Source organism: Nyctibius grandis, chromosome 13, assembly GCF_013368605.1.
Source record: "Nyctibius grandis isolate bNycGra1 chromosome 13, bNycGra1.pri, whole genome shotgun sequence".
In the NCBI taxonomy this organism is placed as follows: domain Eukaryota; kingdom Metazoa; phylum Chordata; class Aves; order Nyctibiiformes; family Nyctibiidae; genus Nyctibius; species Nyctibius grandis.
Window position 1 is genome coordinate 2,366,144 of NC_090670.1, and position 8,014 is coordinate 2,374,157.

At 46.0% G+C, this 8,014-nt stretch overlaps 1 protein-coding gene across 9 annotated transcripts in view; it reads right to left on the reverse strand.

Moving 5' to 3' along the window:
* The window catches only part of HDX (highly divergent homeobox), a 51,763-nt gene extending 45,251 nt beyond the window's left edge, over positions 1-6,512 (reverse strand). For 3 of the 9 annotated variants that reach the window (XM_068411977.1, XM_068411979.1, XM_068411972.1), the window contains exons 1-2: positions 6,308-6,511; positions 2,676-2,821 (exon numbers count right to left, since the gene is read on the reverse strand). The gene's annotated coding sequence lies outside the window, so the exon portion shown is untranslated. Of the gene's footprint in view, positions 1-2,675; positions 2,822-5,302; positions 5,424-6,307 lie in introns of those variants that run through there. The other 6 variants (XM_068411978.1, XM_068411975.1, XM_068411980.1 and 3 more) reach the window with 5 other exon arrangements.
* Between the last annotated feature and the right edge of the window lie 1,502 nt (positions 6,513-8,014).

The window sequence follows — 8,014 nt, forward strand, 5'->3', positions numbered from 1 at the left end:
CTTCAGTTTACTTTCCTCTATACGTCAACAGACAATAGAAAAATCACTAACTAACAATTTGTAAAAATTACTGTTTTCTTTCAATAATACGTAAAATGGAAGATGATTTTTCAATCACATTTGTACCTCTGTTCCCAATTCTTATCTACCCTCTCAATCTAGAGCATTATTAAAGGCAGCACTACCAGCTGCATTCCAAGTCAGGCTTTGCCTGAGTTATGCCCCCCCCAGAACGTGTATTCAGTCACAGTCAGAGCTGGGCAAAGAAGACTCTTGCTCTGAATACTCCGCTGTTTAAAGAAATTTATAGCAAGCAACAGAGGAGACAATTAGTAGCCCATTAACAAATCAATAAAGTTCATAAAAATCTACTTTATAAAGTTAGGAACTGTCTTCAGCTCTCCCATGTGGATATGCATGATGATGGAGCCACCAACTGATTTATGTTACTTTTAAAGAATATGTCAGAGTTAATTTTGTGATTCTTTTTCCTCCTGCATGATTGGCAGGGCCCAATCTGTCTTAACACTTCTGCCTACTACTCTCTCAGTACCAGTGGTCCTGTTTTATTTAGTTGAGATCAGTTCCCACAAATGACCTCATCAGAAATAATTATGAACCTTCTATCTTTCCAGATCCAGACGAAGCCTGTCATCCAATAGCTCCAGCATTTCTATACATAGGCTCCTCCAAAAGAAGCGTGCCTTCCAAATAGTTCATCAACTGCAATGAAGACTCCTCCAATGGCAAGATAAATTTTTAGAATCAGACCTGATGGCCTGCAAGCGAAGACCTGTATCAGGTCCTTGACACATTTTTTAATTATGTGGATTTCTGTATCCAAAGTAACTTCTGCATTAAAATACTTTTGTCCTTGTATTTGACAGCTGTAGTTTAGATAAGGACAGGGTGGAGCATCTTGATGACATCTTCAGATAAACCTCTATGCATTGCATGACAGACTTTGCCTAGCTAAACTCAAGAGAGATCATGGTCTGGTTTAATAAACAACTCTTTTTTGCAGTTTCTTTTAATCACTTGTAAACTACACCTGCCAATCAAAACCCTGGTGAGATTCCTTAGCAACCTCTACCTTGAAGTCCAGTCACGTACAGCTCAGAGTAAGCACACAGAGGCTATCAGAAATTGATTTAAATAAATAGATTGCAGAGCCCTACAAACACAGAGTTATGGAAGCTGAGTCATAACTTGAGTTTACAGTCCAACATCTAAACTTTCAAATAAGCAGCTGAGAATTGATTCACGCTTTGGATATACCGAATCCTAAGCCAATAGACAGTTCTGTACCATTTCCCACTGCCCTACCTGTCCACACACATATTTACCAAAACTACAGAAAGGACATTAAAATATTCTTCATTAGCTGTCCTGCTCTGTAAATCAATCTTATTCATTCTGCTCTGCCAATTAATTCATCCATGTTTTTTTAAAACTGCCTTTACCAGAGGCAACAGAAAATTGCAGAATGAACCAGAACACACACATGATGTCCAGCAGGGCTGTGCAGGCAGCTACACCTGCCCAACAGAAAACTTGGTTCAAGTAATACTTTGAACCTCGCTACAGGTGTTTGGTGTAACATGGTTATTAACGTTAAGCTCCAGACAGCGCAGCAGCGACAGACAACCTCAAGAGACAGCACTAATGCCTGGACTAAAGCCCCAAGGAGCCCAACCCATCCCCAGGAAACTGCAGGGGGGTTTTGCTGTTTGAGTTGCAGATGCAGCGCAAGCTCACAAGGCACGTGCTGTGGTCATCTCTGGGCAGGAAATAGGACTTCGCATGAAGATCTTAGATTTCACAGAAAAGGAGAAAGGAAATTAAGAACCATAAGGTTTTTTCTTTTTAACTGCCTACATAATAATTTGTAACCATGTATAAAAGATCACAAGATTATTAGTACTGTTTCTACTACTAATAGCAATCTCTGAGCAGTCAATCTGAATACCATAGGACAAACCTGGCATACTGTGTGTAGGGCATCTGGCAATATTCCTTCTCTGGCAGGTTAAAAGCCCACTGATAGGATGTCATCTGTAAAGTCCAGATGGAAATCGGTTCGCTATCAGCAGTTCTTAAGTGCTTATTTAGAATATTTAAACCAGTACCCTGTGTTGAATAAACCAATTACTGAATGTTTGGAAGCTCCATTAGAAAGCCACAAAGTCCAAAGCCACCACGTTAATCCATGAAGCGCTGCCTCTGCATACCTGGTCTTCACAAGCAACAAGTTTTGCTCCCTTCCCATGCCTGTCAGACCTAGCAGTTTATCTGCACGAAGTACACTGAGTATTCAAACATCTATAAGAACATAATGTTACTGTCTCTGAGACAAATTAATACAGGGTACATTCACCAAGGGATTACACTGATTTTTTTTTTTGAGAAGTATTACCTGTTTAGCATCAGTTTTCATAGTCACACAGAACAAGATATTAATTCTTATGTTTTCTTTAATACGGGAAATAACTTACAAAGTGCTGACATGACTAAGCATGAAGGCAGCCACATTAGGACCAAGGGAATCAGCAGGTCATACCCTTCATAATGGACTCAGTATTATTCAGAACAATCACAGTAACTTCAAAGGAAATAAACTCCTTTTCCCAATTTGTGCACCTACAAAGCACTCCAGTTTCTTCAGGATTTCTCACCTTTGTCTTGAACCCCAGACTCCAAATTAGAAATCCACATGGATTTTTATCACAGTTTCACTTTGATCTTGACTTGCCAAGGTCAGAAAATATGCATTTGAGCTTTTGGGAAGCCAGATGTCCAGCTGTTTGGCTACACATTGGCACTGAAAAGAGAGTTAGTTCCAGAAAAGAACTCTGTGAAATTTATTAAACTCAGGCAAAGCAATAAGCAAACTGAAATTCCATGAATGTCTTTTTCACTTCAATAAAAGATAGGGGGTGCAAAGCAGTGTTTTTAAGGATTCAACACCTGCCTGTTCTGCTAATAAAATAAGGGAGCTTTGGCCAAGTATGTTGCTGTCTATGCGACAGAGCAGAGAATAATCTACGTCAAATGAAAAAGCAGTACCTCCTTCACCCCTGCTATGTGTCCTAGGCCAACTAACATTCAGCTTTCCACTTTGATGGTCTCCCACTCCTCAACCTTCTGTAAACCCATCAAGATAAAGATGTTGTTCTTCATTTCCTTTCTAAACTGACACTAATTAAAAAAAATTATCATAGTAGCAGAAGAACCTCTTCTATGTGGTGGTAGAAGTAGTCCAAGTGCTAAGTCAGGCACTGGGGACATGCAAGAGATCTTAAGGCTGGTAAGTGATAAGAACAAAGGCAGGAGCTCCATGCTCTTCAGTTTCTCCAAGACTGCTGAGTATGAGCATCACGAAGGACAATCCTACTAACACACTGCGACCTGTCACACTGGCTCCTCGTCAGATGAGATTACGGCTACTCTTACAGCTGAACTTCTTTCGACTTCTTTAGCTGCTGGAGCAACTTTTTCCACAGTATCCACCTTCCTTCCCCTTCTGTGGCAAGAGCGAGCACAAGTGGAGAGGGAAGAACAAGCAACAACTTAAGCCGAGTTTGCTTCTGAAGTCGTAGTGCATTTGCTTCATGAAACAGGGACTTAATGTAACAATTATCCCACACGGTTTGCTGCAAATGCCTAGTCCTTCCACTCTAGTTACTTTATTCAACATCTAAAATTAAGAATCTCTTCAGGGAGACCTGGAAAAGCCCAGAGATGTATTTTTAGAAACTAATGAAAACAACTTGGTGCCAAGGAGTACCACAAAAGGAAGAGCAACAATAAGAAAATGGGAATAATCCTGTATTAATGATCCCCTGGTTAGAAAAAAAAATTCACGAGTTACTCAGCTGTTCTGTAATGAGTACTTGAAAGATCTGGAGGCAAAAAAAAAGAAAAAAAAACAGCAGCATAAGAAGGAAAAAAAATTTCTGTGATCTAAAGTCTGCCTACAACATATAGCTACATACAACTATAATGCTACAACATATAGCATTATAGTCTTAGTGCCAAAAAGTCTCTAAACAGTAAGATAGCTGAACCAAATAAACTTACTTACAAGGTAAGTCTTTATAGAATACTACCTTAATACTAATTAATTTGAAAAATAGGAAATAAACACGATACTCCTCTCATTTCAAACAGTAACAGAAACCAGTGTTGGATGTGAAATTGTAATTAATTAAAAAAATCCACTCAGAGTACAAGCCACCACAAAGTAACTAAGTGTAAAAATCTTTATGGTATAAAACGCTATAAAACTGTCAGGGATTAACACGTAGTGATAAAACAGAACAAGAAGTTTCTGAGACTTGTTGTTGGTTTTTTTTTTTAACCTCAGCACAAAACAAGCATTTGTTTGGAAAAAATTATCTTATAAAAGCCTGTAAGCCTATTACTGTTTTAGTCTGTCCATCCATACCAGGTACAACAAGAAAATCAGCACACTCCTAAATTTATTCCTTTTTTTCTTTCCCTCTGCAGAGCTCTAGTGGTACAAAATAATAAGACTCGGCGCCAATATAAATCTGAGACAAAACTGCAACTATAATACAAAAGCTACTATACACATAAATAAAGCAAGACTGCAGTAGGGACATTATTACAGCTTTAGAAACCTGAACTGTACCAGCAATCACCTAATTCACTTTCCATTTCTGTCGAGAGCTCACAATTTTTTGCACACCCCAAATGCAAAGAAAACAATCAACCGACCAACCCCCCAACTTACACACCACGTGTGGAAATCCTGGATGTACATCAAGCAACAGTGTTTAATAATCTGAATTTCTGGGTTACTACCTCTTTCCTACGCAGGCCAAAATAGTTACAACTACACAACTGTAAGTGCAGTGGATTATGCTTATGGTTGGGTAATATACAGACCAGCTCATAAAACTACTTTTAAATATCCATGACTCGCAGCACAATTGCTTCCCTCTTTGCTAAGTACAGCATTTGTAATATTGCATTGCAGTTCTACCTATAAAATTCAGCCCTTTATTAGGGACAAATTAGAGAGCTCTCACTAACTTAATAACATAATAGCCTATGACCACAATTCTGCAGGTCTATGCATCCCATTCCACTTTATTCATGCAAATGAGACTTCTGACTTCAATTGGATTAGCCACATGTTTTAAATTAAGCATGTCCACGACCTACGTCAGAAAAAAAGGAATACTAAAATGCAGTTTTGCTCTGAAGATGTGAGCTGCTTCAAGGCCCCAGTTTGGAGGATACAGAACTACTTTTGGTTAGTTACATACGGTCTTACCTATAATACCAGAAGCCCCAGGCTAAGAGAATGCAGGGAGACTGGGTTGGGGATTGCTTGTTATGCCCTGGAGCTGGGCAAGCCTATGTGCCACACAAGTACCTCCAGAGGCAAGACCTCCCCTGGCACCATCATCCCTCTGGAACACCACAGACCGCACAACCAGCACACTTCTTCCTCCTCATTCCCTTCCGCATATTCCAGGGCTAAAATCTGACAGCAAGAGGACACCCTGTTCAACTCCCACCACGACTGGCTGTGTTTGGTACCAAAACAGGGGCGATACGGCCTTTGAGAGGCGGAAGTCCTGAGGAGAAACAAGGTGTGAGTCGTTCTGTGACAATCCCCTACTGCTGGCGTCCTCCTGCCCCACCTGCTGCTGTGTGGGCCCCACAGGCCTCACACCACGAGGCAAGAGCAGTATTTGCTCTTACCCCTCCCCAACTGTCCCCCAAAGCCTTCAGCTGTACCAGCCCAGCCTCAGGGAGCTGCCCCGGCACCGACCCGAGAGGTAAGAACAGGGTCCAGAGCTCGGGGAAGAGAAAACAGGGACACGAGACACCGGGGCCCAACCCGGCCGGCGGGCGGGGCGGGCCCCTCCAGCGCATGCGCCTCAGCCGCCCCGCAGGCCGCCAGGGCCGCAGAGCAGTGCGCAGGCGCAGTGCGGCCGAGGCAGCGCAGGCGCACGCTGCCCCCCCGCCGACCCGCTGAGCAGCCGCGCGCATGCGTACTGCCCCGGCGGCGGGCGCCCAGCGCCTGCCTGCGCGGGGCCGCCGGGGGAGGCGCAGTGCGCCTGCGCGCCCGAGGTGGGTCTGCGAGCGCGAGCCCGCGCGGCCGCCCTCCCCCCCCGCCAGGCCGCCGGCCCAGGGCCACCGCCGGCATCATCATCATCATCGCCACCACCCTCTTCCTCCTCCTCCTCCCCGCCCGCTGCGCCTCTCCCGGCCGCCCCCCCGGGACTCACTCGCGCCCGCCCACCGCCCCTGCGCGGCGCGCCGGGCTTACCGTGCTGCGCGGGGCTGGCGCGGGGGGCTCGGGGCTCCGGATTCAGCCGGTTTCGGCTGGGTCGGTCCCGGCGTCACACAATGAAATCAGCGCCTCCGATCATTAATTCTCATCATGATCGTGACGTCAGCGCAGACAGCGGCCAATGGGAGCGTGAGATCAGCGCCGGCCGGGACAGTGCCGGCCCCCGCCCCTCGCCCGGGGGGGCGCGGTGCGGGCTGCGCCGGGCCGAGGGGCCGCGCCGGGGAGCGGCGGCCGCAGCGCCGGGGCCGCCACGGCGCCGGGCGGGGGCAGGCGGCGCCGCGCTGCCCCGCAGCCCCTCAGCCGCGGGGCTCACCCCGCCGCTCCCTCAGCGCACAGCCCCGTGCTCGCTGACGGGACCCGGCCCTTCCCCCGGCGCCGGGAGCGGCCCCGCCGCGCCGCCCTCAGCCCGGGGCGGCCCCTCCGGAGGCGCCCTCCCGCTCACCTGCCTGGAGGCCTGAGGCACCCCCAGCTCCTCGGGCCGTCCGGCGTCCCCGCCTGCGGGCGGGTGGCGGCGGGCGCCTTGGGGATGCCGGCGGTGCGTGTGTAAAGCGATACCGGCGTTTTCAGAGAGAAATAGCGAATCGCCAGCTAAATAAAGTGTACCGTGTTTTACAGCCTTTTCATCGTGCTGCTCTGGGCGGACGAGGTGTATCTGGTAAAATCTGAAAAGCTCCACGAAGGATCAGCATTTCAATTACGTGAACATTATGGCAGTCAAGAAATAAACTTTTTATTGCTTGGGGTGAATGCGTTTGGGCTGGGAAGAAAGGAAAAGTCAGTCTCTTCAGGTGGGCAGCACAGAGCGGGTACCCCCGTGGAGGCTGGACCCCTCGCCTGTGTCCTGGCCAGAGCTGGTGGTTGTGCAAGCGCCACAACACAAACTACTACACGCTCATAAGCTGTGTTACTATGGGAGCCCGCAGTACAACCAGGTGCATCGATGCCAGGCCTCTCTCGGGGTCGGTTTCTCATCTGAAAGGAAACCGAGTCAATGAACAAGCGGAAAGTTCCGCACTGCTCATCCGTACTGACGGATGGTGTGCTAGAAATTGTGTAAAGTCATTGTTTGTTGACTCGGCTGTAGAAGCACTAAGAAGTCTGAATCAGATTTGAGGCCTTGCTGTGTTAATTAGAAAGCCTCTAGATCTGCCAAGTCCCTATCCTGAATGGTTTGTCCTGTAAGTCGCAATGCTAAAATATTAAAACAGGCGATTAATTTTGTGCAATGACCTTCATCAGAACTACTGGTAAACGTTTCTGCAGGACTGAAATAAAAGAATTGCTACTGGTTATTTGTAGGCAGGGAGGAGAAAAGCAGCCAATGTGTATGTTTATTTTAGAATTACAGTAAGTTGTTTATATTGTTTAAAAATTTCAACACTGACTTCTGACATACTTAACTCTGTTTCTCGCCACCTAAAGTTTTGTCTATGGTTTTACATGCAGCAGCAAGAGGTGCTGAATGTTCTCTCATCCACAAATAAAGTACCTCCTTCTAGAGCATCCTTTAATAGTTGAACAGTTGTTCATGTTCTGTCCACATTGTAATTACATTTCCTTCTGGAAAAGTCAATAAATCAATAAATAAAGCTTAATGTGAGCTAAAGATCTTCGATTACTTGAATTGTTTCAGCAAAGTGCCAGTCGCTACTTTAGCTTTCCTGCTGTATAAAGCAGAGGACG